Source organism: Sus scrofa, chromosome 11 (genome assembly GCF_000003025.6).
Source record: "Sus scrofa isolate TJ Tabasco breed Duroc chromosome 11, Sscrofa11.1, whole genome shotgun sequence".
Lineage (NCBI taxonomy): Eukaryota > Metazoa > Chordata > Mammalia > Artiodactyla > Suidae > Sus > Sus scrofa.
In genome coordinates this window covers 6949421-6969971 of record NC_010453.5, presented here as the reverse complement: position 1 = coordinate 6969971, position 20551 = coordinate 6949421, and the positions used below count along the sequence as shown (strand labels likewise).

General features: G+C 51.6%; 2 long non-coding RNA genes across 2 annotated transcripts in view; both read left to right on the top strand.

Annotated features, from left to right (window-relative positions):
- LOC106505250 overlaps positions 1–20551 on the top strand; it is a 215180-nt gene that overhangs the window by 25921 nt on the left and 168708 nt on the right. The window lies entirely within an intron of this gene.
- LOC110255800 lies at positions 295–8910 on the top strand. The gene is made up of 2 exons (XR_002336642.1): positions 295–4567; positions 4669–8910. It is a non-coding gene; the product is annotated as an uncharacterized LOC110255800 (long non-coding RNA).

Below are 20551 nucleotides of genomic sequence, written 5' to 3'. Positions count from 1 at the left end.
ATGTGTTTCAGATGGCAAGTTTTCATCATTTTTTATGGCCAAGTAGTTATCCACTCATCTGTTGATGGACACTTAGATTGCTTCCACATCTTGGCAGTTGTAAATAATGCTGCTTTGAATATTGGGGTGCAGATTTCTTTCAAATAAGTGTTTTCTTCTTTGGACATAGATGTATATTCCCAGGAGTGGAAATCCTCGGTCATATGGTAGTTCTATTTTTAGTTTTTTCAGAAACCTCCATACTGTTTCCACAGTGGCTGCACCAATTTACATTCCCACCAACAGTGTGTGAGGGTTCCCTTTTCTCCACATCCTCTCCAATATTTGTTATTTGTGTTCCTTTTTGATGGTAGCCATTCTGACTGGTAGGAGGTGATATCTCATTGTGGTTTTAACATGCGTTTCTCTGATGATTAACGAAGTTAAGCATCCTTTCATGAGCCTGTTGGCCATCTGTGTGTCTTTTTTTGAAAAATGTCTGAGTCTTCTGCCTATTTCTTAATTGGGTTGTTTGTTTTTTTGATGTTGAGTTGTATGAGCTGTTTTTTGTTGTTGTTGTTGGTCGTATCACTTGCAGATACTTTCTCCCATTCAGTAGGTTGTCTTTTCATGGTGTGGATGAATTTCTTTGCTGTGCAAAAGCTTTTAAGCTTAATTAGGTCCCATTCGTCCATGGTTTTTTGATGAGAGCTATTCGTCTTAGTAAGGATGTCTAGGACATGATGAGTCCCTTTTATCTTGATGCTCTAAGGATTCTTTTTCTTTGGTTTTAGACAGTTTGATTGTGATATGTGGGTGTGGGTCTCTTTGAGTTTATCCTAACCAGACCTTAAATTTGACCTTCTTGAATGTGCAGGTTAATGTTTTTCATCAAATTTGGAAAGTTTTTTGCCATTATTTCTTCAAATGTTCTTTCTGCCCTTTTGTCTCCTCTCATTCTGAGATGCCCATTAAGCATGTATTGGAATTTTTGATGGTGCTCCACAGATCTCTGAGGCTTTGTTCAGTTTTTTCTTCCTTTTTTTTCTTCCTATTCCTTACACTGGATAATCTTAATTGACCCACCTTCAAGCTTCTTCCACCTGCTCAAATCTAATGTGGCGCTCCTCTAGTAAATTTTCTGTTGTAGTTATTATAGTTTTGAACTACAGAATTGCATTTTGGTTCTTTTTCATAATTTCATCTCTTTATTGCTGTTCTCTATTTGGTGAGACATTATCATGCTCCCCATCAGTTCTTTAGACACCGTTTCCTTTGTATCTTTGAACATATTAAAATAAGTGATTTAAACTCTTTATCTAGTAAGTCCAGTGTCTGAGCTGTCTCAGGAAAAAAATCTCTGTTAATTCTTTCTCTCCAGTGTATACCCTATACATTCTTTGCTTCACATGCCTCATAGGTTTTTCTGTTGAAGAGTTGGCATTTTGAATATTGTGAGGTGGTAACTTGGGAAATCAGCATCTACCTTGTTGCCAAGCTTTGTTGTTACTGTTTGGTGCAAACCCTTTTCTGAATTAATTCTGTAAAATCGATCATCTTTTTCATGTATAGACATGAAACTGTCTGCGCAGTTAACTCAGTGATCAGTTAATGAGTGGAGAGAGATTTCATTGCATTTCCATAGCCAGTGCATCTCCCAGTCTTTGCCCAGGGCTCTGTGTGCAGGAGGGGCTCATCTTCACCCTGGCCACTCAGCCAGGGAGTTGACAGCTCCGCCTTAGCTTTCACTTCCGGGTCCAGCGGCGTATGGAGGTCAGCCAGCAGCGAGAGCCTGGGGCCTTCTTAGGTCTTGTGTGAGCATCCACATAGCCCTGCGCACACTCCCAGCCCTGCCCAGGCGCATGTACGTGGCCTTCTAAATCCCCAGGAAGGTGTCACGGCTTTTCAAAGCTGCCTTGGAGGTTCATTCCTCAGCTTTTCCTCCTCAGCTTTTTGGCTGGCTAATTGTCTGTCCCAACTGTTACTCACTGCCTCGGGCAGCCGCAAAGCACCCAGCCAGATAGTTAAACAGTTGCCTTTAATTTTTTTTTCTTTTTTTGATAAACATCCCCAGGGAAAAGGATATTTACGTGGAGTAAATTCCAAGTCAGGGGATATAAAGATGACTCTGCAAGCGGAGTCTTCTAGGGAACTACTGGAGACGTCGATGATGACAGTTCCTTGGGAATGAAACTTCAGAGGAGCTCCAGCTCTGTTTTGATCCGTCTGATGGCTGTCAGGCTGCGTTTTTCCTATGGTCAGTTTTCAAGGCAACCATGGAGCCGGTGGTAGGGAAATTGGAATAGGGCAAGTTAAAACCCCACAAATCTCACTGTTCTTACCAAGGTTTAGCCATTTATTGTGAATAAAAGCTTCCCAGATGACTGCAAGCCTTTGGTTAACTTTGTGAGTTCTGGCACAGTTGGTTTTGACAATTTACTGCCAGTTTTTTTTGGAAGAGAGAATTTTTGGATGTATCCCCCATTACCAGTTCGATTTCTGTTCTGGAAGAGCACCCTGGCCCCAGAGTGTAGAAGACACGGAGGTCTGGGGAAATGCTGGGGTCAGGAAGCTGAGTCGGGGGTGTTGTCGTCGACAGGTGACAGATGCTAGACACCTGTGCTGAGGTGTGGCTCTGAGGATCATTCGCATAATGACACGTATGTATTGAGTGATTAGTTTGCTGAGTTCTGTGCTCAGTACTTTACATACTTTTTTGTACATCATCATACCTGTCTTAGAGATGATAAAACTACATTTAGAAAAGTTCAATACCTTGCCCAAGTCGCCCAGCTAAAGCGGGGTTAGAGCAGGTTTTTGAATCTTTATTAGTCTGAACTAAAAATCCTTGCTCATGGGATCTCCTGTGCGGCGCAGCAGGATTGGTGGCATCTTGGGTGCTTCCCTGGCCCAGCACAGTGGGTTAAGGATCTGGCACCGCCTCACCTTAGGTCGCAGCTATGGCTTGGACCTGATCCCTGGCCCTGGAAGTCCATACACCACAGGGTGGCCAAAAAAGAAAGGAAAAAAAAAAAAAAAAAAAAACCCTTGCTCATAATCACTACCTATATGTCTAGAAGCAGGCTCCGTGACTTCATTAGGAAGAGAACTTTGTTCAGCAAATATTTTTGGTGTTGATCTGTGTGCCAGGTGCTGTCGCCAGGGTCAGGGATATAGCTGTGCACAGGACAGGAGAAAACATCCCTGTTCTCAGGGAGCTTACATTCCAGTGGGTGGAGGCAATAAACAAGATGTATCCGCAAACTTTGTTTTATGTTGGGTAGGGATTGAGTGTTGAAATAAAGCACAGTGAGGAGAGGAAAGAGAGGGCCTTGCTGGAAAGTAATGCTCGAGTCAGGATCTGAAGCTGGGAGGAGAACCATGTGGGTATCTAGGTGAATAGCAGTGTAGACAGAAGAAAGGGCAAGGGCAGGGGTCCGAGGAGGAATGGGTCTGGCTCGTGTGAGGAGCAGCGAGGGCCGGTGGCGATGGGGTGGAGCCGAGTGGACTGGAAGGAGGAAGGTGACAAGGTCAGAGGGCTCATGACGGTCCAGAGGCATGGACCTCACAGGCCACCCACCGAGTGTGACTTGGAGGAATCCTTGGATTGATTACAGGGAGACGAGGCCAGAAACCAGGCGGCCAGGCGGGAAGTCTGCAGTGACCTAGGAGAGAGGAGGCGGTGGCTTGGACCAGGGTGGCTGCCGTGGGAAGGGGAGGAGTCATCAGCTTCTGCCTCCTCCCTCTTCTGAGGGTCAGGCTTCCCGGATTTACTTATTTCCCTGGAGGTGGGGAGAGAGAAGGAAAGTCGTCAAGAGTGACTCCAAGTCCTGGGACCTTAGTAACTGGCAGGATGGAGTTTCCCTTGCTGAGAGGAGGACGAGTGGGGGGCCGAGGTTTGGGGAGTCAGAGCAGGTGCCGGTTCTGGCAGTGTCTGTTGAGTTACCTGTTCCGTGTTCTTGTGGAGCTTTCCAGCGGAGAGTCTTAGGAGCAGGTCTGGTGTTCAGGGAGGGCACGGAGCCTGGGTGGGCACCGTGGACAAGAGGACCAAGAAATGGCCATTCATAGAGCCTAGTGGTGAAAGGGGTAGGGGAGAAAAATCTCAGGCGCAAATACTCAAAAAGCATATAGCCCTTTGTATCTCCCCAGCTTCATCTCACACATTGTCCACCTCTACAGAGGCACCCCTCCCTCTGCAGGAGTCACATTGATGACCTTGAATTATAAAAAGAAATAAAGTGATAGAGCAAGAAGCATGGGACACTGTCTAGTGCCCTTCTAAGCCGGCTCTGTGCCCTGTACCGACTTATAGGCCGGCTCACCAAACGGGTACCTGCCGAGAGGGCAGGGAAGCCTGGCATTAATTCTGAAAAGACTTCTACACAAATATGTTCAACTTGACATAAATCAGCATTTGAAATTTGAACAGAGGGAAAGCCTCTTTTTGGTGAAATGCATTCAGGTGGACTCGCTCTTTGCCCAGGGATGTTGGGACAGATGAGACTTCACTGTGAAAGGCAAGTTGGGAAGAGTCGGGAAGCAGCGGAAGGCACTGGGACAGACCTCATTCACATCCTCCTCCTCCAAGGTCAGTGGCATCCATCACTCAGAGCCCTCCCCAGGCGGAAAATGGACGTGGTTTGCTAGAGAGAGTTCATATTCCCCACTTGCATTAATCTCCTTTTCTAGGGAGCTTGCCAGGCGCCTAGGAAGACACACTTCACGTCGGATGTAAATGAGCGCTCTCTGTTCATGGTCTTCCCAGGGACTGGCCCGCTGCTTCTCCATACGGGCACCATCTCGAACCATCTTTTCATTCGGTTGCCACATACGGTTGGCTCAACCCAACTAATCTTTTCTCTGTCGCGTCTCGTTGCTGCAATCTGTGGTTCCAGCTTTTAGAGACTTAATAAACGGATGTGTTTTCCAGCCCCGAGGAATGAAATGAAGATTGTCACTTGGCGGTGTTCTCCGCCATCATGTTTTTGTTGCCGTCGTAGAAATGGAGCAGAAAATTACGGCAGCTCCTTTATTGCCCAACTGCCCGCGCCATTTCCAGTCCTTGGGAAGGAAATCAATTGTTTCTGCAAATTTCCTACAGACATTTGGTTATTATCTGTTGAAATCCTCTGACCAAGCCTTAGTTCTGGGACAGAGAAAGAAACCACTTTTCTCGTCTCTGTGAAAAATCAACTGCTACGGAATCCTTTCATTGTGTCTCTGCCGCTCACTCTGTCACAGGACATTAATGAAAGAGAGATGCTTCTTTGTCATGCAGCTTGACACTTTGTTCGAAACTTATTTCTCGACTATTCCTAAGCTTAACTCTGGACCAAATGCAGTGCTTACAACACTCAGATAAGGAAATGTTTAATCCCACTTTCTCGATGAGACAACTGAGGCCAAAGAACTTAGATATGTCGCTTAAAGCCGGTGAGTTTTCTTCACAACAGTGTCCACTGCCCCTCCTGAGGTCCGTATCACCTCCCAGGAAGAATTTATTTTTCACACTTTGGCATTTTGTGTAGGAATCACAATGTGAGTAAAAATATCTCACAGTTTCTGCAGGGTAAGAATCCAGTGTTGTCTCTGTAGTGGCTCCCGTCGCTGATGAAGTGTGGGTTCGACCCCTGGCCTGGGAACGTCTGTACGCCGAGGGTTCGGCCCTGAAAAGACCAAAAGAGAAAAAGTTTGGAAGTCACTTGGCAGACATGGGGAGCATGTTGGCAGTCATCTGCCAAGGGTATAGACTGAATAATTAGGGATGGATTTTGATACTGCTCATAGCTGTCAACTTACTTAGCTGGGCAAGTCACTGACCAGCGATGGCTTCAGTCCTGGGAGGCGCTGGCACAGGGGTGTCCCCAGCCACGTGTGGAGAAGAGGCACAGGCGGAAGACTGGGCAGGTGCTAGTCTGGGGCTGGTGGGAGAGTTATTTCCTGATCCAGCTTCTGCTGCTTCCAAAGGACTCAGAATGCGGCAGCCTGGGAGGAATGAGGCTGGGAGCTGGGGGAGCTGGGGCACCAAAGAGGGGCGGGTTCCCTGCGGACTGGAGAGGCTTCCAATCTCCCGCCAGCACCTGGGGGCCTCAAACCGCAGAAACTCAAATTCCCACAGTTCTGAAGGCTGAAGTCCAAGGGCAAGGTGTGGCAGGGCTGCTTTCCTCTGCGGCGTCTCGCCCCCTGTCCTCACAGGTCCCCTCCTCTGCCTGTTAGTGATAAATTTCCTCTTCTGATCAGGACACTGGTCATAGTGGATCGGGGCCCACCCTAATGACCTCATGTTAACTTACCACTTGAAATACCCCATATCCAAACGCAGTCACATGCCGAGGAGCTGGGGTTAGATTTCAACCTGTGAACTTGGGGGGCATGCAGTTCCGCCCGTAACACCAATTTTCAATGGTTTTTCAGATTCCTTTTTAATGTGCCCCACAAGAGGGGGAAAACCCCATTTTGAGCGCAAACACCCAATGAATCTACTTATTTATAAATCATATTCTCCTGGACTAATATATTTTGCACACTGGAAAGCATACCCGTACATAGACAATTTAACGGGCAGACAAGATGGAAATAGATGTTCTGTTTTGGGTCCCCTGGGACGGAGACCCCCTGGTCCTCAAAGGGGGACCATTGCCTTTGGGGGGACCGAGTCTGGATCTCCAGATTGACACACTTATTCCTTAGCTTTGAACACCTTCTGTAAGATCCCAGCCACGGCTCCCGTCACCCTCTCTCTCTCGAAGGAAACGTGCCCTCCCTCCGGACCCGTCTCGTGTCAGTGTGTAGTTACCTCAGCAATGGAATTGCCTCCAGTTCCAAGTCCCAAGGGCACGCATCCATCCCCCCGCAGGCTCACCACCCCTGTGTTCCATTCGCCCCCCCCCCAACCGTTTTCTATTTGATTGAGTTTACATTCTTCCCGGCTCCTCACCGAGGCTGTGAACGCCCAGGGGGACAGGTTCGTCTTCGACTCTGTTTTCCTCGTGCCCAGCGTGGTGCTGGGGAGCAGCAGGGGCTTCCCAGATTGCTGACGTCCTGGCTTTTCTACTTCATCACAAGGCAAAACAGAAAATTAACAACTCACTATCGCTTTAGAGGTTAAAAATTCAAGCCTTGCAATTAAGCCAAAGATAGATATGACTATCTATCACAATAAAAAATGAATAGCCCTCTGAATTGCCCTTGTAGAGAGGCCTCTGGGAGTAAAAAGACATACAGGTCAATACGTTTGACCGCTGTTGGTGTTCCCAGTGTGCAGGGCTCAGGGCTGCAGGCAAGGTGGTATCCAGCCGCAACCTCAGCTCAGAGCTGCTGCAGGTGAATTGACCTGTAATGTTGCCTGAACTGTCAGCAGAAAAGCAAAGACAAGATGTGAAAGTTATCCTAAGGGGGAGGTCCAAGGACCATGGCGAAGAGGCTGCCACAGTCCTGCCCACGGAGGAGAGGAAAAGCCTTGTTAGCGAGTGTCTGTTACGTGCCAGACACTGCTTAGCTTTCCCTGCCTGAGCTCCTTCAATCCTCCAACACCACCAAGTAGGAAACATCCGTGCTTCGCAGATGCTGTTACTTCGAGACGTGAGGTAGTCGTCCCAGTATCACAGAGCTAGGAGGGGAGTGGAGGAGCCGGATTTGAACCCGGGGCTGTCTGACGGGGGGAGACGGTGGCTTCATCTATCATCCTGCTGGGACCGGTGGATCCCAGGCGCTTCCCCATCTTCCAGCATCTTTCCTTGACTCTCTCACCTCTTCTAGGCAGTGCCTCTGCCCTATTCCCCGGTGGCGCTCTCTTCTGATCAAGGCGGGCTGGCTGGACAAAGGCGGTAATTACTGACCGAGGACCAGCCCCCCTCTCTGGCGATCGACGTCCATTCAGACTCGGGTCTCGAGGGGACCGTGTCGGACCCAGGATGGAGAGAGAACCAAGGGCGGGCAGGCCTGTAGGACCTTGCCAGATCATGTCAGGCTGGCAGCCGTCTCTCCTGGGCCGTATGGAGGCATGGTGGGTTTTGTGTGGCTTTTGTCTGGGTTTAGTCCCAACCTCAGTGGGAGACGAACGATGGGCTATTAGACACCCTTACCTTAGGCTATGATGGACAGAACACCAACACGCCTAAGAACAGACTCTATCTGTTGCTTAATTAGAAGGAGGAGGCGTGAGTTCTGCTTTAAAGAAGAGCCTCTCAGAGTTCCCCTTGTGGCTCATGGAACCCGACTAGTATCCATGAGGACGCAGGTTCGATCCCTGGCCTCGCTCAGTGGGTTAAGGATCCGCTGTTGCTGCGAGTGGTAGTGTAGGTCGAAGATGTGGCTTGGATTCAGCATTGCTGTGGTTGTGGTGTAGGCAGGCAGCTGCAGCCCCCATTCAACCCCTAGCCTGGGAGCTTCCTACATCACAGGTGTAGCCATAAGAAAAAAAGAGAGCGAGAGAAGAGTCTTTCTCGTGGTGCTGGCCTTCCCTTCCTGGGTCACCTGGGATTTGAGGTCGGTTGTGCTCTTGAGTATGTTCTTAGTGAACTTAGTTCACTGGCCGGAGACTTTCCCTTGAGGTTTCTTTGCCAATGGACCCGGCTTCTAGGGCCGAGTGGCTGGTGGGGCTTTGTGGGCTAAGGGAGAGCTCCCGGTAGGCCTCATCAAAACTGCACACCTTGTCACCAGAGGGGGCTCTGGGCATTTTGACACTGTCTGAAACCTGCCCTCTAGTCTTTCCAAGTCAAGGGGACATCATCTCTCCACTCTTTGGAGCCCCATTCACCCTTGAAAAAACGGATCAAATTTTCAACTTGACAATAAGTGCCAGGCAAATGCCTTCATGGGTGCAGAACCCCCGCCCCCGCAGGCTCAGTGATGGACAGTGGGGGACACAGACTCTAAAACCGAAAAACATCCCAAGAAATAGCAACAACAACAACAACAACAACAACAAAAGACAAAAAAAAGGAGTTGTCGTGGCGCAGTGGTTAACGAATCCGACTAGGAACCGTGAGGTTGCGGGTTCGGTCCCTGCCCTTGCTCAGTGGGTTAACGATCCGGCGTTGCTGTGAGCTGTGGTGTAGGTTGCAGACGCGGCTCGGATCCCGCGTTGCTGTGGCTCTGGTGTAGACTGGTGGCTACAGCTTCGACTGGACCCCTAGCCTGGGAACCTCCATATGCTGCAGGAGCGGCCCAAGAAATAGCAACAACAACAACAACAACAAAAAGACAAAAAAAAAAAAAAAAAAAAAGGCATAAAACCGAAAAACAGCAGGGCCCCTGTGCCCTGAGCACCCAGCCCTTCACGCTGTAATTTCTCGGACTCTTCACGGCCACGAGAAAGGCGTTATTATCCTTATTTCACAGATCAGGGAGCTGAGGATTAGCGAGACCGAGTTGCAACATGGTGGGCAGAAGGGCCAAGATCTGAAAGCAGGCCTAGCTCCCGAGCTCCCACTCTTTCCGCAGCCTTTGAGCTCAGGAGAAGGTGTGAGCTGCGCGTGCTGACGGAGGAGCAGAGGCCGGCCCCGCCATTGCTGAGGAATCCCAGCCGGACCAGCCACCTGTCGGCGTCGCAGAGGACTTTATCGGTCCTTGTTCACACCTCTCTCTGTATTGGGAGCCATTGTTTCGTCCTTCCCCCAGCTGATGGAGCGTCCATCCACCTGCCCTGAGTCAGTAAACCCAGTCAGGTGTGTTTGAGGGTCTGATAGACGTGGACTTCACCTTCCTGGACCAGATGGCACCTGGGTTCCTTCCACTCCAGTGAGATGGGAATTGCAGACACCGAAAGGCAGAGACCAGCTCTGGGTCTCATGTTCTGTTTTTTCCTGCTAAATGCAATGCCAGGTACCACCCAGCGTGGCTCCAGCCCTCTGCCAGGAGTGGGGTTCTTCAATGATCCAGGTAGTCCCACGCCCCAGAGCTGGCACTGGTCCCCTGGTGATGAGGGCGGACACAGGATTTGCTGGCATCTTAGCCCAGCCGTCACAAGGACAGCCAGTGCCTCTTCTAGCAAAAGGATATGTGTGACTCGCTGTGAGTTTTTCCCCAGGGCAGAAATTGTAGGTCCCTAGTGACATCTCATCATAGCTGTATTTCTCTTACTCATTTCAAGGGATGATTTTCTCTACAATTCCCTGGCAGAGAGATTCTCAAAAGAGCAAACAGGAGTGATTCTTAAAGAGGGGTCGGGGTTGTTGAGCAGGGGACGTGCCAATTGTATTAGATCGCTGGTGCTGCCATAACAAAGTACCTTAGACTGGGGTGGGGTGGGGCATAAACAACAGACATTTATTTTCTCACACTTCTGGAGGCTGGAAGTCCAAGATCAAGGTGTTGGCAGATTTGGCCTGAGACCTCTCTCCTTGGCTTCTTATAAGGGCACCAGTCATACTGGAGTAGGACCCAAACTAGTGGTCTCATTTAAAGGTCCTGCCTCCAAAAACAGCCACATGCAGAGATTCAGGGAGTTGGGCCTTTGGTACATGAATTTGGGGGTGACGTGATTCAGTGCAGAATGCAGTGGTCTCGATGCAGAGTAGCCCCCTCTCAGGACGGGCCAGTCGTCTGGGTTTGCTGACATCCTCGGCTCCCCAAGAGAAGAGAGAATCATGTGTCCATATCGGGGTGACCCAGGCCTCCTTGGGGGATTCTCTGCAGGGCCTCCCACAACAAGGTGCAAAGATCTTCAGTCTCCTGGTTTTCTGACTTTACCAAGGAGAAAACGGACCAGTAAAGTGGCCTGGCTTGTCAGTGTCGCACAGTGAGTCAAGAGAACTAGGGCGGCAGAGTCTGGCCTCTGGTCCCATCAGGAGGACAGCAGCCCTGTTCACTCCGTGTCCTCTAGGGGGTGCTTGTGAGAAGAGCCTGCAAAGCTCTCCACACACAAAAAAAGGACCAGGCTCTTGAAGAGAAGCATTTTTCTAAAGCAGAGAGCTTTTGAGAAACTGAATCTCCAAGTGACAGAGTGTGGGGTGGTGAAAAGAACTTGCACTGGGGTCAGAACAGCTGGATTTTGTCTTGGCCTTACCACGAATCATTGGTTGGGACAGCCCTAGGAATGTCACTTTAAAATTCTGGAAACTCAGTTTATCTATAAGACGAAGCTGTTGAGCTCAGAGGGTGGTTCCCAGACTTGTTGGATGGTGGCACAGGTTGTCAGCTTCTGCATGGTGGAACTCTTGATCAGAAACCTGGAGCATAGACTGGACGGAGTGGCAGCTGGGCAGGTTGAGGGCGAGGTGAAGACAAGGCCGCGCATCAGCTCGTTCCAAACGCCTTCCCAAAGCCCAGCCTTCCCCCGGGACCCACAGGGTCCCAGACAGATTGAGAATCCGACACGTCTCAACCCATCACCGCGTTTCTTCCCAGGAGAGGGCTCTCTCACCTTGTTTCTAAGCTGTGCTGTTTGGAGGAGAAGCGAGCATTCATCAAACGAGCGGTGGACTTGCTGAGGGAAAAGCACCTTCAGGATTCACCTGCTGAGGAAACCTGCAGACAGCGAGCCTCCTTTGACTGTGCCCCTTGGTTTATGACGACACGTCCCCCAAATCCACGACCAGACCCTCCTCTCATCCTGCCTTGCTCCCTCCTGAGGAGTTCAATCCTAGACGGGCCTGGAAACATAGGTTCTCACGTCCCCAAGCATCCCAGGGAGACGTCTTTAAATGAAGCAAGCATGGAATTGCCCATCGCGGCTCAGCAGAATTGAACCTGACCGGTATCCTGGCCTCACTCAGTGGGTTAAGGATCTGGCATTGCTGTGAACTGTGGTGTAGGTCGAAGATGTGGCTCGGATCCCACATTGCCGTGGCTGTGGTGTAGTCCAGCAGCTGTACCTCCGATTCAACCCCTAGCCTGGGAACCTCCATATGCTGAGGGTGTGGCCCTAAAAAAAAAAAAGAAAAAAGACAATAAAATTAATGAAGCATAGAAGAACCGAACAATTAAAATAAAAACCTAAGCAACCTAGAAAAGCATTAAACTCCAGTAGAGACTTTCATTTCCGATATGGTGGACGAACTAGTATCATATCAACCACCTCCTTGAAAACAACTAGAAAAACCAGAAAAAGCATTTTTTACAAACTCTGTTGACAGATCAGCAAGCTCCCGCCCCGTCCTCCCCCAGCACCGATGCTGGTTTCACGGAAGCCGTCCCAGCCTTTTATTCCAGGGGTGCGTTTGTTCCCTCCTTTTTTTCCTTTAATGACATGTACTGTAGGTTGCCTGCAACTTTGAATATTTAGGCAGAATTATTTTTTCTTTACCTGGATGTTATTCTTTCTAAAAGCAGAACCATAGTTTCTCTTGATTTTCTACCCGTGCCACCAGCCTGAAGCCTGGGCCTCCCCTTGGACCCTCCAGGCTTCCTCAGCCCCCACTTATAACCAAGCCCCACCTTACCGGTGTTTCTTCAGCTACTGCCTTTCCCCAGCACCACCCCCTCTTCATTCAGGTGGCCAGCACATGCCACTCCGGGCACCTCTGACAGGTACGCGCCCGGCGGGAGAGATGCCCATCCAGCTTTCATCAGGCCAGATACTCAGCTCCCGCTAACTCTGCTCCGATGCCCATCCAGCCCTGGTCCCTCCCAAAGATAACAGCTGCCCACGAGGCCTGAAACTGTGCCCTGGGATTTCGGGGGCCCGGAGGCAGCTCTGACAGCTCTTCTGAGATCAGCAACCTGTGTTCCCCAACCGCCCCAGGTAGCAGGTCAAAGGGCACTGCTCCTGTCTGTCCGAGCAAAGGTCAGCGGGGTCGAAGGCACAGGGAGGCTCTAACCCTGGCGGAGCAGGCAGGAGCCAGCAGGGTGGGGCCAGCCCCACGCAGGCTCGGAGCTTCCTCCAGACCGCGCTGGGGGCCCAGAGCCTCTGCGTGGAGAAGCCCCTAACCCAGCCTCCGACTGTGAAACCCAGCGTGACCTTCAGCTTTCACTTTGATCTCGCACCACGGAGCCCCGCATGGCCTGCCTGCCCGTGGTCATCAGCCTCTTCCATCCTGACGCCGAGACCCTCTGTCCCGCTCTGCCTGCTTCAGTGCCCGCTGCGGGTTGTCATGACGATTCTCGCCGAGGAGCTGCTTCTGGAGAGGGAGCAGAGAAGAAACAGGAAAGCGCTTGTGGAAGCCAGGCCTGGCGGGTCTCAGGGTGGCCTCGGCGTGAGTACGTGTCGCAGGTGTCTCTCATGAGAAACCCGGATGTCTGTCCCTCCCAGCCTGGACCTGGGACCTCGGCTGTCCCCTTGTAGCAAGTCAGACATGGCTAATTACCGTCTTCATGATGAGAGTAATTGAATGTGAGCCTCACAGTCAGGTTCCCTCTGGCACGATCCTTTCGAGAGATGGTGGAGTTGTTCAGGTCAAACAGGCCACGGCTCACTTTTGGGGGGTGGTCAGCGTTATCCCGACAACAAGCCCGTTCCCTGTGCCTCTTGTCAGTGGCCGTCTGGCCTCAGTCTCAACCATGTGTCCAGAATGTGCCACTAATCCTTGCAAACAATTTATGTAAAAGGAGGAGTCAGCAGTCCAGGAGTTCCCATTGTGGCTCAGCAGGTTAAGAACCCAGTGTTGTATCTGTGAGGATGCGGGTTTGATCCCTGGCCCTGCTCCGTGGGTTAAGAGTCCGGCAGTGCCACAAGCTGTGGCACAGGTCACAGATGCGTCTTGGATCTGGTGTTTTTGTGGCTGTGGCATACGTTGGCAGCTGCAGCTCTGATTCGACTAGGATTCAGGACCAAGAATCTAGGCCAGGGTATCTCAGCCTTGGCCCTCCGGACATTTGGGGCCAGGTATTGAATTCTTCCCCATGGGGGGCGGGGGGTGTCCTGTTGAATCAGAGGAAACTTCCATTTGCCACAGGTGCTGCCGTAAAAAGAAAAAAAGCCAACAGTCCATCTCAAAGATTGCTCATTGAGTCCCCTAGCAAACAGTGGGGGGCTCAGGGGGAAGTGGCCTTCAGACATACCTCAAAGTGTCCCACGGGAGAGCCAGGCCCTGCAGCTTTATTTAGACCAGTCAAGGTGAAAAATCACAAACTGAGTAAAGTTTCTATTTTTCCCTATTTTTTTTTTCTCGCCATTAAACAAGTTCATTGCGGTAAAACTGAAAAAAATACAGAAAAGTCAAAATCATCCACGATCCTAACACCTGGATTTAATACCAAAACTGAGAAAGGAAGCATCTGCCTTGCAACTGCTTCGTCCTTGTCCCCCTGGACTTGGCAGGGGCTGTGATCAGGGAGGGAGGGGTCCAGGGGAGGCCCAAGGGCCAGCCTGGGCACAGCCGGGTGGCATCGGTGTGGCCGCTGGTCTCCCCAGGGCAGGCTCCAGGCTCTCCCCTCATCATCCTTGTCACGGGCCAGGGAACTCACCTGCTGCGTTACCAGGACCCTGGGCTGCTCGGTCGTTGGCACCCCTTCCCGACACCCCTTCCCCGTCGGCAGCAGAGAGGCAGGATCTCAGCTGTCCCAGAGATACCAGGCCCTGCTCGTGTGAAGGTTTTCTTGCTAAGCACTGCCAGGCAGCCTGCCAACATGCTGGAAAGTGAAAATAGCCAAGGTCACAGATGCTCATAATGTTTTCAGAGGCCTGACCCTTCGTGCAGCAGTGTGTGTCAAGCGTATATCCTGCGCCTGACACTGTCGTGGGCACTTGGGACACATCTGGGAAATAAGCAAAGGTCCTGGCCGCACAGCAGCTTGTGGGGGTGGGGGCGGGGCGGGTGGAGGGACAGCCGGTAACAGGCGAACGTGAATAATGGGTTAGAAGCCGCAGCGCTGTGGGACCAAGACGGCGAAGAGCAGAATGAGGGAGGCTGCAGGGGGTGGGGGGCGGGTGGATGGGATCAGCCTCCTGCGGACAAGGAGGTACCAGTCCCCGTTCACCTGCCTCTGAGGGGACGTGGGGGTTTCAAGGCCAACGCCCAGGGAAGTCCCGGCATAAGAGGCAGGGACCCTAAGAGCGGGCTGGCAGATGTCGGGGGAGATGGCTCCAGGAAACAGCCAGGCCGGTGGTTCTCAGCAAGGACTGATTTCATCCTCAGGGAACATCTGGCAAAATCTGGAGACGGTTTTGGTGGCCAAAGCTGGGGGTGGCGGGTGCTACGGCAGCTCATGGGCAGAGGGCAGGGATGCTGGGAAATGTTCCACAAGGCATAGGACACCCCGTACTCCCTGGAAAGAATTCAGTGCCTGGCCCCAAATGTCCAGAGGGCCAAGGCCGAGATACCGTGGCCTAGATTCTTGGTCCTGAATCCCTTCTGAGATGGCATTTGCCTTCTGCCTCCATTCCTGTTCCCCAATATCGTTCCTTTTCTGTTCCCTAATATAGTATATTCCTCTAATCACACCTGAAGACACAGGCCTCGCCCCCTCTTCCTCCAGAATGTGAAATGCCGGCCCCGCCAGGCCAGCAGGGCCTCCCTGACCAGACGCTGTCCCCTTCCTCTGTGCCTCTGCCCGGCCACTGTCAGTCCATCCTCCCCAGGAGGACCGTGCAGGTCACCTCCGTGTCTGTCTCCCCAGGAGCGGGCAGCTCGGTGGTGGCCTCAGGCAGGAGCTGGGTCCTCCTGCCAGGCCTGCCTCTTCCGCACCCGAGGGTGGCTGCCCAGCAGGAACCTCTGAGATCGGCCCTGGGCCCTTAGGTGTCCAGCGCTTTGAAAGAGAGAGTATATTGTGTTTATCCTTTTGCTGCACTGAGAATTTGAGACGTCGAGACATCTTCCTAATTCTCGAGAAGATAATTGGGGCCTCAGAACACAGCCCTCCCCCAGCTCCTCCCTTCAGGACCCATGGTTCCCCAACACTGTCCACACGCGGCCCCCCGCCTCCGACCAGCCTCGAGCTGCCAGCAGATGAGGAAGGAGACAGCCCCACGTCCCAAGGGAGAGGGCAGGCCGAGTGCTTTGCCTCCTGGCCCATGTGTGAGGCAGATGCTGGCTTTCACTGGAATCTTCTTAGATCAAGAAGGATTAGAAAATACTCAGGTGGCAGACTGCAGATTCCCTGGGGTCTTGATAGGAGATCTGTGAGGGCTGAGACCTTTTTAAAAGTCATCAGTGCCCCTCAGGATCCCAGGACCGCCCAGCGCATCCTAGAGGTTGATAGACGCCCATTGAAGTGAGTGTCATGAACGGGCTCCTCGACGGCACAGCCTCGTCCAGCCTCCAGGGGGTGCTGCAGCGCAGGCTCCCCCTGCAGCACAGGGAGGCTCAGGGAAGCTGGCTGGCCGGCTCCTCTGGACCCAGGTCCTGCTGTCTCCAGACAACTTCTGCGGCCCCGTTTCGCCACCCTTTCTGTGTCCCTAGGGCTGGGCACAGCCCAGCACATAGCAGATGCTCAGTAAATATGGGTTGACTGATGGAAGGAACGAATGAATGAGTGATATAGGTTCCAGTCAAGCTGTCCCCTGCTCTGGGCCCAAGGTCAGGGCCAACCAAGATGGGCAGGAACATAGCTCCTCACTCGGGGCTGGCGGCTGAGGGACTGTTGGGTTCTAGAACTCGTATTTCCTGCGAATCCCCTCATACATGAAACATCAGACTGCTGTCTGGCTCCCCGCCCCCTTGCCTCTTTCCACTGCCAGGCTGGAAACTGCCACCGGTGACAAATGCTGGACGGCATAGCTGACAGGCTGGTTCCGTGTGAAGGTGGCACTGGCACCTCTGAATGCCAGGCTCTTGCTTCCCGTGTGTTTGGGGCCGAGCGTTTGGAGAGGATCCACCACTTAGCAGAGCAGAGCTGCAGAAGTGACAGGCAGCGTCCCCGTGCCAGGCGAGCCTTCCTGCCCGGAACGTATGGTGCGTGTCCAAGGGCTCTCGAGGCGCCCGGAGCCGTGCCAATTTGCAATAATTAAGCAGTAAGACCCAAGTGAATGGGTTTGCTGTTGCCGCGTGACAGCCAGATGCCTGGGGTGGGAACCGAGGCCCAGCACACAGCTCTCTGCATTGCGCTGAACACCGTCTTGTTGAAACCCTAGAACAGTTGGCCTTGGGTAGGTGGAAAAATATTGATGCTGCCATGAGGCGAAGGCCGCAGGTCAGTCCTGGGGTCCTGTATACCGCCTCCCCCACCCTGACAGTGTCGCGGGAAGACGGGACCTGGCCTGGCCTCTGCCCTCTGTTATCCAGACAGACAGCCTGCTGTGCAGAGCCTGGACCGTCTGCACGGGGCGGCCTGGATCGAGTGTGGACCCTGTCCCGGGCTTGCCCTGTGCCCTGGGAGGGCCCGTGAGTGCCCAGCCTGGGTACTTCCTAGGCATCATCTGTTTCAAGTTTCCTGACAGCTCTGTGAATTGGGCTCTTAGTGTCCTCATTTTCCAGTTGAGAAAACACACAGGTTGTCACAGGAGGGTGTGGAGCCCAGGTCTGCTGGGCACTGAAGCCCATGCCCTCAGCTATCACCACCTACCCTTTCACACAGTGGCACAAGGTCACTGTCCCGGGGTCTATATTACTCCCCCACAGCTGCTGTAACAAAGAGCCCCGAGGTGGGTGGCTTAAAACAACAGAAATGTGTTCTCTTCCATTCTGGGAACTAGAAGTCCAAGATCAAGGTGTCAGCGGAGCTGTGGTCTCTCAAGGGCTCTGAACAGAAGCTGTCCCTTGCCTTTGCCCTAGCTTCTGGGGTTGTGGCAATCTTTGGTGAACCCTGGCTTGAGGCTGTGTCGCTCCAGCCCTCTGTCTTCACAAGGCCGTCCCCTTCGAAGGACACGAGTCCTATCAGATTCCTCCTGTGACCATTCTGTAATTTAACTAATTCCTTTCCTAATGATCCTATTTCCAAATAAGGTCACCTTCAGGAGAACTGGGAATTAGGACTTGAACTTATCTGAGGGAGACAGAATTCCCTCCTTAACAGGCGTTACAATTCTTCTTAATCAACACTGAACATCAAACAAGGGAGACGTAACTTGGACTTATAGCTGGGTGGGCATCCCTAAGGACAAGGCGTATGAGTAGCCCACTCAGGGTGGCAGCTTCTTAAAGGAGCTGAAGCCGATTCTCCCCAGGCTTTACGTGCTCTGGTGCCAGCCCTCCCTCCGGGCCCAGGGACCTGCAGAGGCGCTCTGCCCTCCCAGTTCTGCAAAATCTTCTGAGGTTCAATTTGAGATACTGGCCATTAACTCTCCTCTCCACCAAGAAAGAGGAAGGAGGGGGGGCAGAGGGAGAGGGAGAGAAAGCAAGCAAGCAGGCCGGTCACTTTGGTGACCAGGATGGCTTTCAAACCCCAGGGGCTGATGTTACCAGAATATCAGTGTGAAGAAAAGCACAGGATGACACGTGGGGACTTGCCAGGAGTGGAAGCAAGGCTGAGACAGGGTGACTTAGGGTGGTGACATGAATTTATCTTATTAAGGAGTAATGAACAGTTTCACTTGGCAGTTAGTCACCAAAGCAGGTTTCTTTTTAAAAAAATTATTATTTTTTGGCTGCACCCATGGCATGCGGATTGAACCCATGCCACCAGGGAACTCCATGATGGTGTAGGTGTCAAATCACCGAGGAGGGCGCTGGGAAAGACCCGAGCCCAGTCTGCACCCAGAGAGATGAAAAGGACCCCTTGGGATGGGACCCAGCCATCTAGACCTACCTAAAGCCACCTAGCTGATTCCAACAGGTTAAGAACCACCTCCCATCGGGCTGTAAGGTCCCCCCCATCGCCTGTGGCTGTCACCCTCGCCTGACAGCCACGTCACATCACCTCTGCTGAGCTTTCTAGGTACTCTCTGCTCATCTCGGGTCAGCCAAGACAGCCCTTATGGGTGTGCCTCATTTCTCAGCCCTATTTCCTCTGGCATTGGGCGGAAAGGGGATTTTGAGAAAGTCATTTTGATGAGGCCATTTTGGGCAGCTATTCTGTAACAGAAAGACCCATAAATGTAAAAACAGAGTTTCATTCCTAAGAAATCAGCACAGCAGACCCTCCCGACCTTCCGCCCATCTGTGAGCCTCAAGTACCCCACTTCCCAGAAGGTGGGGGGACTGGCATGGCGTGAGACACGGGGGCCGAGGCGTGGGTACAGGACGTCTCTTTCATTTGTTCCCTGGTAATAAAAAGAGTTGAAAGTTTGATTTCTGTCCATATCAACATGTTCTTGGGTGAAACCAAGAGTAAAGCAAGGATGTTGGAATGTCCCTGGTAACAAAATGACTGTGTCACATCGTCACAAGCCCTCCAGGGGGAGGTGGTGCCAGCAACACGGGAAACCACGTGGTCTTTGCTGATCGGGGAGGCTTTTGAGAGCTGAGTCTGTGCCATGAACCTACAGCCAACGGAGCACAGCCAGCAGGTTGGCAGGAGGCTTTGCAAATGAGCCGGACGAAGGTGGAGTTGCTCAGGAAGCACGGGAGGTCATGGTCAGCCCGTATTTGTTCTGAGCCTACGCCCAGATCGACATCTGGCCAAGGTCTCCCCATCACGATGCTCGGATAAAGAATGTTCCGTAACTTTCCTTTATTCTCCTCAAGGTACATGCATAGAGTTAAGTTTTTTAATTTTTATTTTATTGGAAGTTCCCAAGGCAGGGATTGAACCTGTACCGCAGCAGCCACCCAAGCCACTGCACTGACAGTGCTGGATCCTTAACCTGCTGAGCTACACGGGAACTCCAAATTCATAGAATTAAAAAAAAAAAATCCATATATTTCTCTAAAGAAAAAACTAGGGGAGTTCCCGTCGTGGCGCAGTGGTTAACGAATCCGACTAGGAACCATGAGGTTGCAGGTTCGGTCCCTGCCCTTGCTCAGTGGGTTAACGATCCGGCGTTGCCGTGAGCTGTGATGTAGGTTGCAGACGCGGCTCGGATCCCACGTTGCTGTGGCTCTGGCATAGGCCGGTGGCTACAGCTCCGATTCGACCCCTAGCCTGGGAACCTCCATATGCCGAGGGAGCGGCCCAAGAAATAGCAACAACAACAACAACAAAAAAAAAAGACAAAAGACAAAAAAAAAAAAAAAAAAAAAACAACTAGGGAACAAGTAACTTATAACAAAATATTACACTTAAAAAATTGTAAATGCTCCATCATGTCTCTCCTCTAAGACCTGAAAAGGGACTCAGAAGCTGGCGGCGCTACGTAAATCACTCTGAACGTGACACCAGACACAGACCAGCGTTTTCCAATGGCAAGTGAAATACTATGAATGGAGCTGGCGTGGCTGACATGTGACTTCTGAAATTGGGAACAACTCTTGGTAGAGTTCTGAAAAAAAAAAAAAAAAAAAAAGGACTTGGTAGTTGCATGCTTGAAAATTTCAATGTATATTTAAGTAGTTCCCCCCCAAAAAGTACCACCTGTGGTTTTTTGGTAACTTATGTAAAACGGAGTTCATTTCTGAGCTTGGATTTATAAACATCAGTATGCTAAGGGACTTGAGAAGACCCTTCCTGGTGTGCACCTGTCCTTCACGTTTCAGGATGTCCGGTGTCATTGGCCCCTCAATACCACGAACATCCCCCCCCAACACCGCCTTCATTATGACAACTAAAATTGCCTGCCCCCGCCCAGATGGTAGCGTCCCCACTGGGAACCAGTTCACCAGCGCAGCAGCTCCCTGGCTCCCCGTGGGGGCGGCTGGTGCTTGCCTGCTGTTGGGCC